The sequence below is a fragment of the Coregonus clupeaformis genome, unplaced genomic scaffold, assembly GCF_020615455.1.
Source record: "Coregonus clupeaformis isolate EN_2021a unplaced genomic scaffold, ASM2061545v1 scaf0545, whole genome shotgun sequence".
Classification (NCBI taxonomy): domain Eukaryota; kingdom Metazoa; phylum Chordata; class Actinopteri; order Salmoniformes; family Salmonidae; genus Coregonus; species Coregonus clupeaformis.
In genome coordinates, this window is record NW_025534000.1 from 120,206 (window position 1) to 133,643 (window position 13,438).

A 13,438-nucleotide genomic window follows, 5' to 3' on the forward strand; every position below is an offset into this window, starting at 1 on the left:
GATTTACTGAAGACTGACAGCACTATGGTACATAGAGATTTTGTTAGAAAGTGTTACTTTACAAAATAAGAAATGTATAGAAAAAGTTCAAGACGTAAATGCATTGTTTCAACTCAGAAGTACAGAGAGTAAAATACATATTTAAGAATACTTAAGTATAATATAACTTAATATAACTTAATATTGAAGAATACATCCTTAAATCAAGTTATATTTCAAAGATATACAATTATGTGGGGAATCAGCACTTTTTAATTGACACATGAGAATTAATACAAAATACAACACACCTTTTCCATTTTATGTTTCATAGTGGAACACTCATCTGGCTCCTTTAACAACAACTGAAACCATTTGACAAAATACTTACATGTTGAAAATGTATATCTGCTGTCAAATTGAACAGCGTGAAGCGAACCCGTACATATGCGCAGATACTGTGTGTGATTGTGTGAGAGTGAAGTATTGCATCTCCCTCTTCCCAATATCTGCAGTGCCACTCGTGGCAACGACGTTTCGCTGAGTCTACCTTTAATATAAAAATAAGCATTAAAGCTGCATTATGTAAATATACATTTTTAATAACAAACTATATCTACATGTTCCATCTTAACTGTTATAGTAGGTCAACCAACCAAGTATAAACACATCTTTAATATTTTAAATTCGAATTAAAAGCTGAAAAGTTTCACGTACTGTATATATCCACTTGCATGTAAGAAGCATGACATTATCTAAAATACAAAATATTCAAAGAATGCAGCAAATTATACTTTTAAACAAAAACAGGCACCACACTCGTGTTTAATTAACAAACTGAAATAAAGACAGTGTAATAAGTGTAATATTACAAGAAAAATAAACATCAATCAATAATTACAAAGGAAAGCATACAAGCCACCAAAAGATGAAAATGTCAACTTACAAAATCATAACATTCAGCATTTGTGAGATTCTATTCAGTAATATTCAACTCAGTAAACACTATCATACATCAACCGTAAAAACTTTACAATCATAATAATAGTTGTTCAGCTTACAGTTCATACTGTAATGTTCACACTGATGATTTGTTCTGTTCGATGACATCATCACATTGTATCTGGTCTTGAGGAGATTTGACTGTTGAACACAAACCTACAGGAATATAACAGATGGAAAGTAGCATTAGAGTTAAACTGATCCAACTGCTCTTTCAACTGTACACAGCTATAACATGTAACCCATCAGAGAGCATGACATAAAGAAGGTGATTATCAAGCTGGATAAACTGATTGCAGATACACTGAAAGAAAGTTCTCACCTCGAGCCCTGCAGCATTTCACCGTCAGCACGATGGACACCAGTAGAAAGGGAGACATCACCAGTAGACCACACAGCAGCCTGGGCAGAGAGATGGAGACAATGGAACCTGGAGGGACTAACAAAACACATGTTTTACCATCAAGACACTTGAACACACATTGCTCTTCTCACATGCACCCACAATGCTCTTCTGACCTCTCACTGTCACCTGGCTCTCTGGTGACTCCCCTTGACCAGATGTACACTTATAGAATCCTTCATCTGACTTGGATACTGTAGGGATGGTCATCTCTCCTGTGGTCTCATTCTTGATGAGTACTCAATTTTTGTAGAAATCAGCTTTGAAGTTTGAGCTGACTTTCCGGTATTTACAGCTCAGAGTCAGAGAGTCTCCTTCAGTTACGGGATGGACAGGGCTCTCCAGGATCACATCACCAGCTGTGTAACATAATATATAAATAATACTGTAAATCTGGAGTCATCCCTCACAATACATCAACGTCTTATGAGCTTGTATTTATGAGATGCAATCATTCAGTTCCAGATTTGAACATCCTATCATATATATGTAGAAATGTTAGTGAGGGTTGTACAATAGACATACCATTTACTGTGATGTTGACAGCATTACTGTACTCTCCTGATCCAGACTCACACCAGAACACTCCACTGGACCATGTGTATGTGTAGCTGATGGTACATGTGGACCCTGTTATTGATCCCCAGTTAGAGACACACCCTGACTTCACTCCTCTCTCTCTGTAGCTCATCAGTCTCCATCCAGTAGAGTTCCTCTTCTCCTCACAGCTCAGTGAGAGAGACTTTGATGTAAAGTGTTGTGTTGTGTTGTGTTGGGACTTATTCTGAGAGACACTGAAGGCTGCAGATCTGAAACAAAGAGAGACAGAGTCAAACCTATAGTTACAGTGGGGGAAAAAAGTATTTAGTCAGCCACCAATTAAGCAAGTTCTCCCACTTAAAAAGATGAGAGAGGCCTGTAATTTTCATCATAGGTACACGTCAACTATGACAGACAAATTGAGAAAATAAATCCAGAAAATCACATTGTAGGATTTTTAATGAATTTATTTGCAAATTATGGTGGAAAATAAGTATTTGGTCACCTACAAACAAGCAAGATTTCTGGCTCTCACAGACCTGTAACTTCTTCTTTAAGAGGCTCCTCTGTCCTCCACTCGTTACCTGTATTAATGGCACCTGTTTGAACTTGTTATCAGTATAAAAGATACCTGTCCACAACCTCAAACAGTCACACTCCAAACGCCACTATGGCCAAGACCAAAGAGCTATCAATGGACACCAGAAACAAAATTGTAGACCTGCACCAGGCTGGGAAGACTGAATCTTCAATAGGTAAGCAGCTTGGTTTGAAGAAATCAAACAGTGGTAGCAATTATTAGGAAATGGAAGACATACAAGACCACTGATAATCATCCTCGATCTGGGGCTCCACGCAAGATCTCACCCCGTGGGGTCAAAATGATCACAAGAACGGTGAGCAAAAATCCCAGAACCACACGGGGGGACCTAGTGAATGACCTGCAGAGAGCTGGGACCAAAGTAACAAAGCCTACCATCAGTAATACACTACGCCGCCAGGGACTCAAATCCTGCAGTGCAAGACGTGTCCCCCTGCTTAAGCCAGTACATGTCCAGGCACGTCTGAAGTTTGCTAGAGTGCATTTGGATGATCCAGAAGAGGATTGGGAGAATGTCATATGGTCAGATGAAACCAAAATATAACTTTTTGGTAAAAACTCAACTCGTCGTGTTTGGAGGACAAAGAATGTTGAGTTGCATCCAAAGAACACCATACCTACTTTGAAGCATGGGGGTGGAAACATCATGCTTTGGGGCTGTTTTTCTGCAAAGGGACCAGGACGACTGATCCGTGTAAAGGAAGGAATGAATGGCGTTCACTCTAGAGTGAACCTCAGTTTCTCTGGTCAGGAGGTAACTAACTGCATTGAAACTGTATTGAATCATATTTCAGTCACCCTCATGTGTGTATATACAGTGGGGGAAAAAAGTATTTAGTCAGCCACCAATTGTGCAAGTTCTCCCACTTAAAAAGATGAGAGAGGCCTGTAATTTTCATCATAGGTACACGTCAACTATGACAGACAAAATGAGAAAAAAAAATCCAGAAAATCACATTGTAGGATTTTTAATTTTTTTGCAATGCCAGTGTTGTGGGTTCGATTCCCACGGGGGGCCAGTATAAAAAAAATATGTATTCACTAACTGTAAGTCGCTCTGGATAAGAGCGTCTTCTAAATGACTAAAATGTAAATGTAGACTGACCAGGTGAATGCTATTATCCCTTATATATGTCACTTGTTAAATCCACTTCAATCAGTGTAGATGAAGGGGAGGAGACAGGTTAAAGAAGGATTTTTAAACTTTGAGACATGGATTGTGTATGTTTGCCATTCAGAGGGTGAATGGGCAAGACAAAATATTTAAGTGCATTTCAACGGGGTATGGTAGTAGGTTCCAGGTGCACCAGTTTGAGTGTATCAAGAACTGCAACACTGCTGGGTTTTTCACACTCAACAATTTCCTGTGTGCATCAACAATGGTGCACCACCCAAAGGACATCCAGCCAACTTGACACAACTGTGGGACGCATTGGAGTCAATATGGGCCAGCATCCCTGTGGAACGCTTTCGAAACCTTGTAGCGTCAATGCCCTGATGAATTGAGGCTGTTCTGAGGGCAAAAGGGGGTGCAACTCAATATTAGGTAGGTGTTCCTAATGTTTTGTACACTGTGTCTATATAATATGACATAAATAGTGTCCATCTCTATGACAACAAAACAGACAACAAAGTAACTCACCATTCACAGTGATGGTGAAAGGATCACTGATGATTGATGATATGGATCTGGACCGGTTCTCTCCCTGACACCAGTACTGACCCTGGTCAGACTCAACAACTCTACTGATGGTCAATCAATCAATCAATTTTATTTTATATAGCCCTTCGTACAGTGGGGGAGTCTCCTGTTATAGTGTGTCTGTCAGACTGGGATACTACATTATCATTCCTGTCTTTGTACCACTGATAGCTCCAGATACTGTCAGACCCTACTGAACACGTCAGAGTAACTGTCTCTCCAGGGTATGCAGGGTTTGGCTTCACAGTCAGTGTAGCTTTGGGCAGAGCTGTGAAAACATATCACAGATTAGACATATGACCTAAACTGGATACATGAGTAGCTACTGTAACTGGGAGCTGTTGGGGTGTATGGTCAGAACAGTGTCACGGTTTCGGCCGAGGCTGCCTCTCTCCCTTGTTCGGGCAGGCTTCGGCGTTCGTCGTCTCCGGAATTCTAGCTGCCACCGCTAGATGTTTCATGTTCGTTTGCTTTTGTCTGTTTGTTTACACACCTGTTTCTGTTTTGACGTAATTAGTGTCCTATAAGTTTCTCGTTGTGTTTGTCTAGTGTTGTGTGTGATTGTTTCCGTCAGTGTTGTGTTTTGCTCGGTTGAGCGTATTGTCTCCACTGTGCTGGAGCTTATTTTGCACTTGTGTGTGCACCGTTACCTTTTGTCGCACCTGTTAGTGCGCATTTACCTTTCGCCTTCGTGCGGGTTTTGCTGTCGGGCTTAGTTGTCCTGTTGCCTGTGTTGGGCCAGTATTACAGCCTTTGGAACATTCAGTCTGCGTCCTGCGTTTGATTCCTACACTACACCTACAACACGCCCTGACAGAATCACACACCAGCAATGGAATCAGCAGGAGCCGAAGCAGCCCAGACAAGACTGGAAGCCCAGGTTCGGGACCAGCAAGAGCAGCTCCTGCAGATGGGGACCGCCCTGCAGGAGGTGATTACCACACTCCGAGGCTGGGGTTCGCCTCCACCGCCGCCCGCCCTGCCAGCACCATCGGCCAGCCCGCCCATTCCAGCGCCGGAACCTCGAGGAGTCCGACTATCTCTCCCGAGGGCCTACGACGGGACCGCGGCTGGGTGTCAGGGATTCCTGCTCCAGGTAGAGCTATACCTGGCCACAGTGCACCCGGCACCTTCAGGGCATGAGAGCGTGTCTGCCCTGATCTCCTGCCTGGCCGGGAAAGCGTTGGAGTGGGCCAACGCGGAGTGGAGGAAGATCGACGCCACGACGATTACGTACACCGAGTTCTCCCGCCGCTTCAGGGGCGGTGTTTGACCATCCCCGGAGGGAAAGCGGCGGGGGGAGCGTCTGGTCTTCCTCCGGCAGGAGGAGAAGTGCCCAGGAATTCGCGCTCGAATTCCGTACTCTAGCGGCAGATGCAGGGTGGAATGATCGGGCCCTCATCGATCTATACCGATGCAGCCTACGAGAGGACGTCCGTCGGGAGCTGGCTTGTAGGGACACCAGCCTCACTTTCGACCAGCTGGTTGATATGTCCATCAGGCTGGATACCTTGCTGGCTACCCGCGGACGTCCTGCGGAGGGTCCGTCCATTCCACCCTCCAGCGTCTCCGAGCCTTGTCCTATGGAGCTCGGGGCGCTGGCGCTAGAGAGAGGAGGAGTCGGCAGGCTAGGGGGTCCATCCACTGCACCAACTGTGGTCGGGAGGACACACCGCGGCTAGGTGCTGGGGATGGCCTCCTAGGGGAGATGACGACAGGTCCCGCACTGGGGATTCCCTCCAGGTGAGTAGGCGCCCCACTCACCCAGAGCTCACTGTTGCCCATTTTTGTATGCCTGTACGTTTTCCACAGGTAGCACCTCATTCCCAGCATAAGGCGCTGGTAGATTCAGGCGCAGCTGGGAATTTTATTGATAAAAGGTTTTGTTTAGCGTTAGGGATTCCCCTCATTCCTGTTGATGTTCCTTTTCCCGTTCACGCCCTAGATCAGGGTTCTTCAATTCCGGTCCTGGAGGGCCGAAACACTTCTGTTTTTTATTTCTACCTGGTAGTTAATTGCACTCACCTGGTGTCCCAGGTCTGAATTAGCCCCTGATTAGAAGGAGAGGATGAAAAACAGAGGTGTTTCGGCCCTCCAGGACCGGAATTGAAGAACCCTGCCCTAGATAGTCGTCCGTTGGGTACGGGCTTAATCAGGGAGGTCACGGCGCCACTTAGGATGTGTGCGCAGGGGGATCATCAGGAGATGATTCAGCTGTTCCTGATTGACTCTCCTGCGTATCCGGTGGTGCTGGGCATGCCCTGGTTGAGTACCCATAACCCAGCGATTTCGTGGCAGGAGAGGGCTCTGATGGAGTGGTCTGCTCAGTGTGTGGGTAGGTGTTTGGGCGTTTCCGTAGGGGCTACCTCGGTGGAGAGTCCAAACCAGGTGCCCGCATTGCACGTTCCACCTGAGTATGGGGATTTGGCTATTGCGTTTAGTAAGGCGAGGGCGACGCGGTTGCCACCCCATAGGCAGGGGGATTGTGCGATAAACCTCCAGGCAGGAGCTGCGCTCCCACGGAGCCATGTGTATCCTCTGTCTCAGGAGGAGAAGAAAGCTATGGAGATTTACATAGACGAATCGCTGAGACAAGGATACATACGGCCGTCCACTTCCCCGCGTCATCGAGTTTCTTTTTCGTGAAGAAAAAGGATGGTGGTTTGCGTCCGTGCATCGATTACCGTGGTCTCAATCAGATTACGGTGAAGTATAGTTATCCACTCCCGCTGATTGCGACCATGACTGAGTCGTTGCATGGGGCGCGTTTCTTCACGAAATTAGATCTCAGGAGCGCGTACAACTTGGTGCGCATCAGGGAGGGTGATGAATGGAAAACAGCCTTTAGTACCACCTCGGGCCATTACGAGTATCTGGTCATGCCATACGGGTTGATGAACGCTCCATCAGTTTTCCAATCATTTGTGGATGAGATCTTCAGGGACATGCAGGGGCAGGGGGTGGTGGTGTACATTGATGACATTCTGGTGTACTCACCTACCCGTGTCGAGCATGTGGCCTTGGTGCGCAGGGTGTTGCGGAGGCTGGTGGAGCACGACCTGTATGTGAAGGCAGAGAAGTGTCTGTTTTTCCAGGAGTCGGTCTCCTTTTTGGGTTATCAGTTGTCTGCGTCAGGGGTGAAGATGGAGGTAGACCGGGTGTCGGCCGTGCGTAATTGGCAAACACCAACCACTGTGAAGGAGGTGCAGCAGTTTTTGGGGTTTGCAAATTACTACAGGAGGTTTATCCGGGGTTTTGGACAGGTGGCAGCTCCCATCACGTCTCTGTTGAAGGGGGGTCCGGTGCGTCTGCAGTGGTCGGCCGAGGCGGACAGGGCGTTTGGGAGGCTGAAGGACCTGTTTACCTCGGCCCCGGTGCTGGCGCATCCGGATCCCTCTTTGCCGTTCCAAGTAGAGGTGGACGCGTCGGAGGCCGGTTTAGGAGCCGTGCTTTCACAACGGTCTGGCGCGCCACCTAAACTCCGCCCCTGTGCTTTTTATTCTAAGAAGCTCAGTCCGGCGGAGCGGAACTATGACGTAGGGGACAGGGAGCTGTTAGCCGTGGTACAGGCTCTAAAGGTGTGGAGGCACTGGCTTGAGGGGGCTCAACACCCTTTCCTCATTTTGACGGACCACCGTAACCTGGAGTACATCCGGGCGGCGAGGAGGCTGAACCCTCGCCAGGCAAGATGGAGTATGTTCTTGACCAGGTTTACTTTTAAGATCACGTACATCCCTGGGTCACAGAATGGCAAGGCAGATGCGCTGTCTCGGCGGTATGACGCGGAGGAGAGGTCCGTGGAGCCCACTCCCATACTGCCTGAGTCGTGTCTGGTGGCACCGGTAGTGTGGGAGGTCGATGCTGAACTCGAGCGGGCGTTACGCACCGACCCTAGTCCACCACAGTGCCCGGAGGGTCGGAAGTACGTTCCGCTCGAGGTTCGGGATCGATTGATCTATTGGGCTCACACGTCACCCTCCTCTGGACATCCGGGTATCGGCCGGACAGTGCACTGTCTTAGTGCCAAGTACTGGTGGCCCACGTTGGCAAGGGATGTGAGGGTTTATGTTTCCTCCTGCTCGGTGTGCGCCCAGTGTAAGGCGCCTAGACATCTACCTAGGGGTAAGTTGCTACCCCTGCCCGTTCCACAACGGCCATGGTCCCACCTATCAGTGGACTTTATAACAGACCTTCCCCTCTCCCAAGGGAATACTACCATCCTGGTCGTTGTGGACCGGTTCTCTAAGGCCTGTCGTTTGCTCCCCATGCCGGGTCTTCCTACGGCCCTGCAAACTGCCGAGGCACTGTTTACCCATGTGTTCCGGCACTACGGGGTACCCGAGGACATTGTGGCTGATCGGGGTCCCCAATTCACCTCCAGAGTCTGGAGAGCGTTTATGGAGCGGTTGGGGGTCTGTGTGAGCCTCACCTCGGGTTACCACCCGGAGAGCAATGGGCAGGTGGAACGCGTAAACCAGGATGTGGGTAGGTTTCTCAGAACATACTGCCAGGACCGGCCGGAGGAGTGGTCAAGGTACGTTCCCTCGGCCGAGATGGCCCAGAATTCCCTACGCCATTCCTCCACTAACCTAACTCCATTTCAATGTGTGTTAGGTTACCAGCCGGTTCTGGCACCCTGGCAGCAGAGCCAGATCGAGGCTCCTGCGGTGGATGAGTGGGCGCGGCGCTCGGAGGAGACTTGGAACGCTGCACACGTCCACCTGCAGCGGGCCCTCCGACGTCAGAAGGCGAGCGCTGATCTCCACCGCAGTGAGGCACCGGTGTACGCACCTGGTGATCGAGTCTGGCTCTCTACCAGAAACCTGCCCCTCCGCCTGCCCTGTCGGAAACTGGGTCGGCGGTTTGTAGAGGGCCATTTAAAGTCCTGAGAAGGTTGAACGAGGTATGTTATAGATTACAGCTACCTGTGGAGTATAAGTGTATTAACCCCTCGTTCCATGTGTCCCTTCTCAGGCCGGTGGTAGCGGGCCCACTCCAAGAAGATGAGATCTTGGAGACTCCTCCGCCCCGTTGGACATCGAGGGGCACCGGCGTACTCCGTGAGATCCATCTTGGATTCGAGACGTCGGATGGGGGGTCTCCAGTATCTAGTGGAGTGGGAGGGGTACGGTCCGGAGGAGCGGTGCTGGGTGCCGAGGAGAGACGTGTTAGACCCGTCGCTCCTGACGGAGTTCCATCGGAGGCATCCGACGCGCCCTGCGCCGCGTCCCCCTGGTCGTCCCCGAGGCCGGAGTCGGCGCACGTCTGGAGCCGCGCGTCAAGGGGGGGGTACTGTCACGGTTTCGGCCGAGGCTGCCTCTCTCCCTTGTTCGGGCAGGCTTCGGCGTTCGTCGTCTCCGGAATTCTAGCTGCCACCGCTAGATGTTTCATGTTCGTTTGCTTTTGTCTGTTTGTTTACACACCTGTTTCTGTTTTGACGTAATTAGTGTCCTATAAGTTTCTCGTTGTGTTTGTCTAGTGTTGTGTGTGATTGTTTCCGTCAGTGTTGTGTTTTGCTCGGTTGAGCGTATTGTCTCCACTGTGCTGGAGCTTATTTTGCACTTGTGTGTGCACCGTTACCTTTTGTCGCACCTGTTAGTGCGCATTTACCTTTCGCCTTCGTGCGGGTTTTGCTGTCGGGCTTAGTTGTCCTGTTGCCTGTGTTGGGCCAGTATTACAGCCTTTGGAACATTCAGTCTGCGTCCTGCGTTTGATTCCTACACTACACCTACAACACGCCCTGACAAACAGCCTTTGCCACTCCTGCTCAAAATCAAACCAGAATGAAACAATTGCCTTACACATGTTATTTGTGACACTACAAACACAAAATATATGCAGCCAAAAGCAGCTATAAAAATCACAAATAAAGAAATAGAATGAAGCATTAAGAGATGGAGGCTTGATGAAGTGAACAAATATCTACCATCATCATCTTCTATGTATTCATTGGGTGGTCCTCTGTAGCTCAGCTGGTAGAGCACGGCGCTTGTAACGCCAAGGTAGTGGGTTCGATCCCCGGGACCACCCATACACAAAAATGTATGCACGCATGACTGTAAGTCGCTTTGGATAAAAGCGTCTGCTAAATGGCATATTATTATTATTATTATTATATCTTCAGAGTGTCCAGAGTTGATGAGTGTACTCAGCACTACAACAAAGAAAGTAACATTGCACCAATATTAGCTTGCAATAAATAACAACATGCCATATTCATGTTACTGATTAACAAATAGTTCCTGACCTATATTTTAAAGGAGCAATCTGTGATTTCTACATAGATTTTGCTTTTTTAAATGAATAATAGCCATTAATTCTAAAAGAGCATAACTTTTAATAACCTCATTAGCTTACCATTATGGAAAAAACACATGATTCCACATGTAGGAAATCACGTTTTGGAACACTTAACGTGATGATATTTCACATGAAGTTTCACATGTGGATCTTCACATGTGATGAAATAACCTTTCACATGTGAAATCATGTAAAACCATGTGGTTTTGGAACACTTCACATGTGATGGTATTTCATATGAAATTTCAGATGTGGATACTTTTCACATTACATTTCACAGGTGATGCACTGCAGACTAATATTTGTCGTTAGGATATCCCCGGAATGTCACGCAGTCTCACTGTTTTCAACATTCATATTTGGAACACTTTGACATAAATTATTACATTGTGTTTGTTTATTTATACAGAAATTATTATTCAAGGTGTCCATTATCATCCCCTTGACCAAGAAAGGGAAAGTAACTGAACTGAATGACTACCGACCCATAGCACTAACTTCCGTCATTATGAAGTGCTTCGAGAAACTTGTCAAAGACTACACCACCTCTTCCCTGCCCGACACACTCGACCCTCTCCAATTACCCTACCACCCAAACAGATCCATGGACGACACAATCGCCATTGAACTGCATTTTGCCCTTACCAACCTGGACAAGAGGAATGCATATGTGGGGATGCTGTTCATTGACTACGGCTCGGCCGTCAATACCAAAGTGCCCTCTAAGCTCACCAGCAATCTCACAGCACTGGGACTGAACTCCTCCCAATGCAACTGGGTCCTGGACTTCCTGACAGGCAGCCCCCAGGTGGTGAAGGTAGGCAACATTACCTCCTCAACATGGATTCTCAACATGGGGGCCCCACAACGGTGCTTCCTGAGTCCCTTCCTGTACTCCCTGTATACCCACAACTGCGTGGCCTCACACAGTTCCAACTCCATCATCTAGTTCACTGACGACACGACAGTGGTAGGATTGATTACCAACAACGACGAGACGGCCTACAGGGAGGAGGTAGGCACTCTGACGGTGTGGTGCCAAGTAAAGAACTTCTCCCTCACCTTAAGCAAAACAAAGGAGATGATTGCGGACTTCAGGAAGAACCAGGCTGGGCACGCCCCCATCCTCATCAATGGGGTCGCCGTGGAGATGGTCAAAAACGTAAAGTTACTCAGCGTACACATCTACGAGGAGCTGAAATGGTCAAACCACACGGAAACCGTTGTGAGGAAGGCACGACAGCGACTCTTTAACCTCAGGAGGCCCTCACAGTATTCTACAGGAGCACCATCAAGAGCATACTGTCAAACTGCATCACAGCCTGATACCGACAATTACCCTGCCCACACCCCAATGGACATTTGTATTTATCATTGTCACAGTTGTAAATATGTATATTTGATTATTGTATCATTCACACCTGAACTTTTGGACCTCAGAGCTTAAGTATTTCGCTGTACACTGCAATTATATCTGAGACCCTCTGCATGTGACTAAATTCAACATGTCCTCACCTGGGATTTTGAACCAACCTTTAAGTTCACGACATTCCGATCATCCTGCCACGCCACCATATCTGTGTCAATAACTGATTTCACCTGTATACCTACACTTTGAACTTCAAAGTCAATCTCAGCTTTGTTTAAAATACACTCAATAAAACCTATAATATTTATCATAGTGATTCAGGAGTAACATTGATAAGAGTAATATGCCACATCAACATTAGACAATTATACAGAAAACCCTCAAATTGCTGAATCCAATAAATGAAATCAATGATGAGAGAATAGTCAGATTAACTGATAACTAAAATAGCAATGCAGATGGCATTATTTTGCAAAGTGCGGAGATATATAGGTAATTCAACTGTAGGGGACTTCTGAGAACAGTCTTTGTAGCGTAGCAGAAAGATCAGTGTACCTCAAATCCAGAGGTTGTGAGTTTCAAATCCAAGGTGGGGTCATTTTTAAAGTCAGCACTAAGTGATCATGTCAAATGTACAGCACATCAATTACCTTAAAACCCCTATACCATTTAATTACATCCCTTGCAAAAAAAAAACTCAAGTGAGATGTGCGGTTTCATGTGAAAATCGCATTTTTACATGTGAAATAGCTGTTTTCAAATGTTGAGCTGAAATTTCACATGTGAAAACAAGAGACACGTGAGGTCAATCATGAAACCATATGTTATGTTCACATTTATTAAATTCATGTTAACACCACCTTTTCACGTGAGAAAAATAACATATGAATTGCAAAACTTTCACGTCAAAATATAATTTTCATTTTCACGTGTGAAAAACATATACATGGGAAAACCTAACTCTCTGTAGAATTGCATTTTCACATGTGTAGTTTAATATTATCACACGTCGCTTTTACATGTTGTCACATGCCAGCAGCATACCACCCTTCATCCCACTGCTGGCTTGCCTCTGAAATGAAGCAGGGTCGGGCCTGGTCTGTCTCTGGATGGGAGACCAGATACTGCTGGAAGTGGTGTTGGAGGGCCAGTAGGGGGAACTCTTCCCTCTGGTTTTAGGAGATTGCAATGAAGTGGACATTGCCCTGCTTAGGGTGCTGTCTTTTAGATAGGAAGTAAAATGGTTGTCCTGACTCTCTGTGGTCATAAAAAATCCCATGGCACTTATTGTAAGACTAGGGGTGTTAACCCTGGGGTAATGGCAAAATTCCCAACCAGGCGTCATTTCATTATGACCACCTAATCATCGCCCTCATTCCTGATTGGTATAATACAGTGTCTTCAGAAAGTATTCACACCCCTTGACTTTTTCCACATTTTGTTGTGTTACAGCCTGAATTTCAAATTGACTCAATTGAGATTTTTTGTCACTGGCCTACACACAATACCCAATAATGTCAAAGTGAAATTATGCCTCTCAAA

General features: G+C 46.8%; 1 long non-coding RNA gene across 1 annotated transcript; it reads right to left on the reverse strand.

Moving 5' to 3' along the window:
• Positions 1-243: 243 nt before the first annotated feature.
• On the reverse strand, positions 244-2,090 carry LOC123485048. The gene is made up of 4 exons (XR_006658836.1): positions 1,910-2,090; positions 1,501-1,743; positions 1,304-1,420; positions 244-1,137 (listed from the first exon to the last, which is right to left on the reverse strand). It is a non-coding gene; the product is annotated as an uncharacterized LOC123485048 (long non-coding RNA).
• Between the last annotated feature and the right edge of the window lie 11,348 nt (positions 2,091-13,438).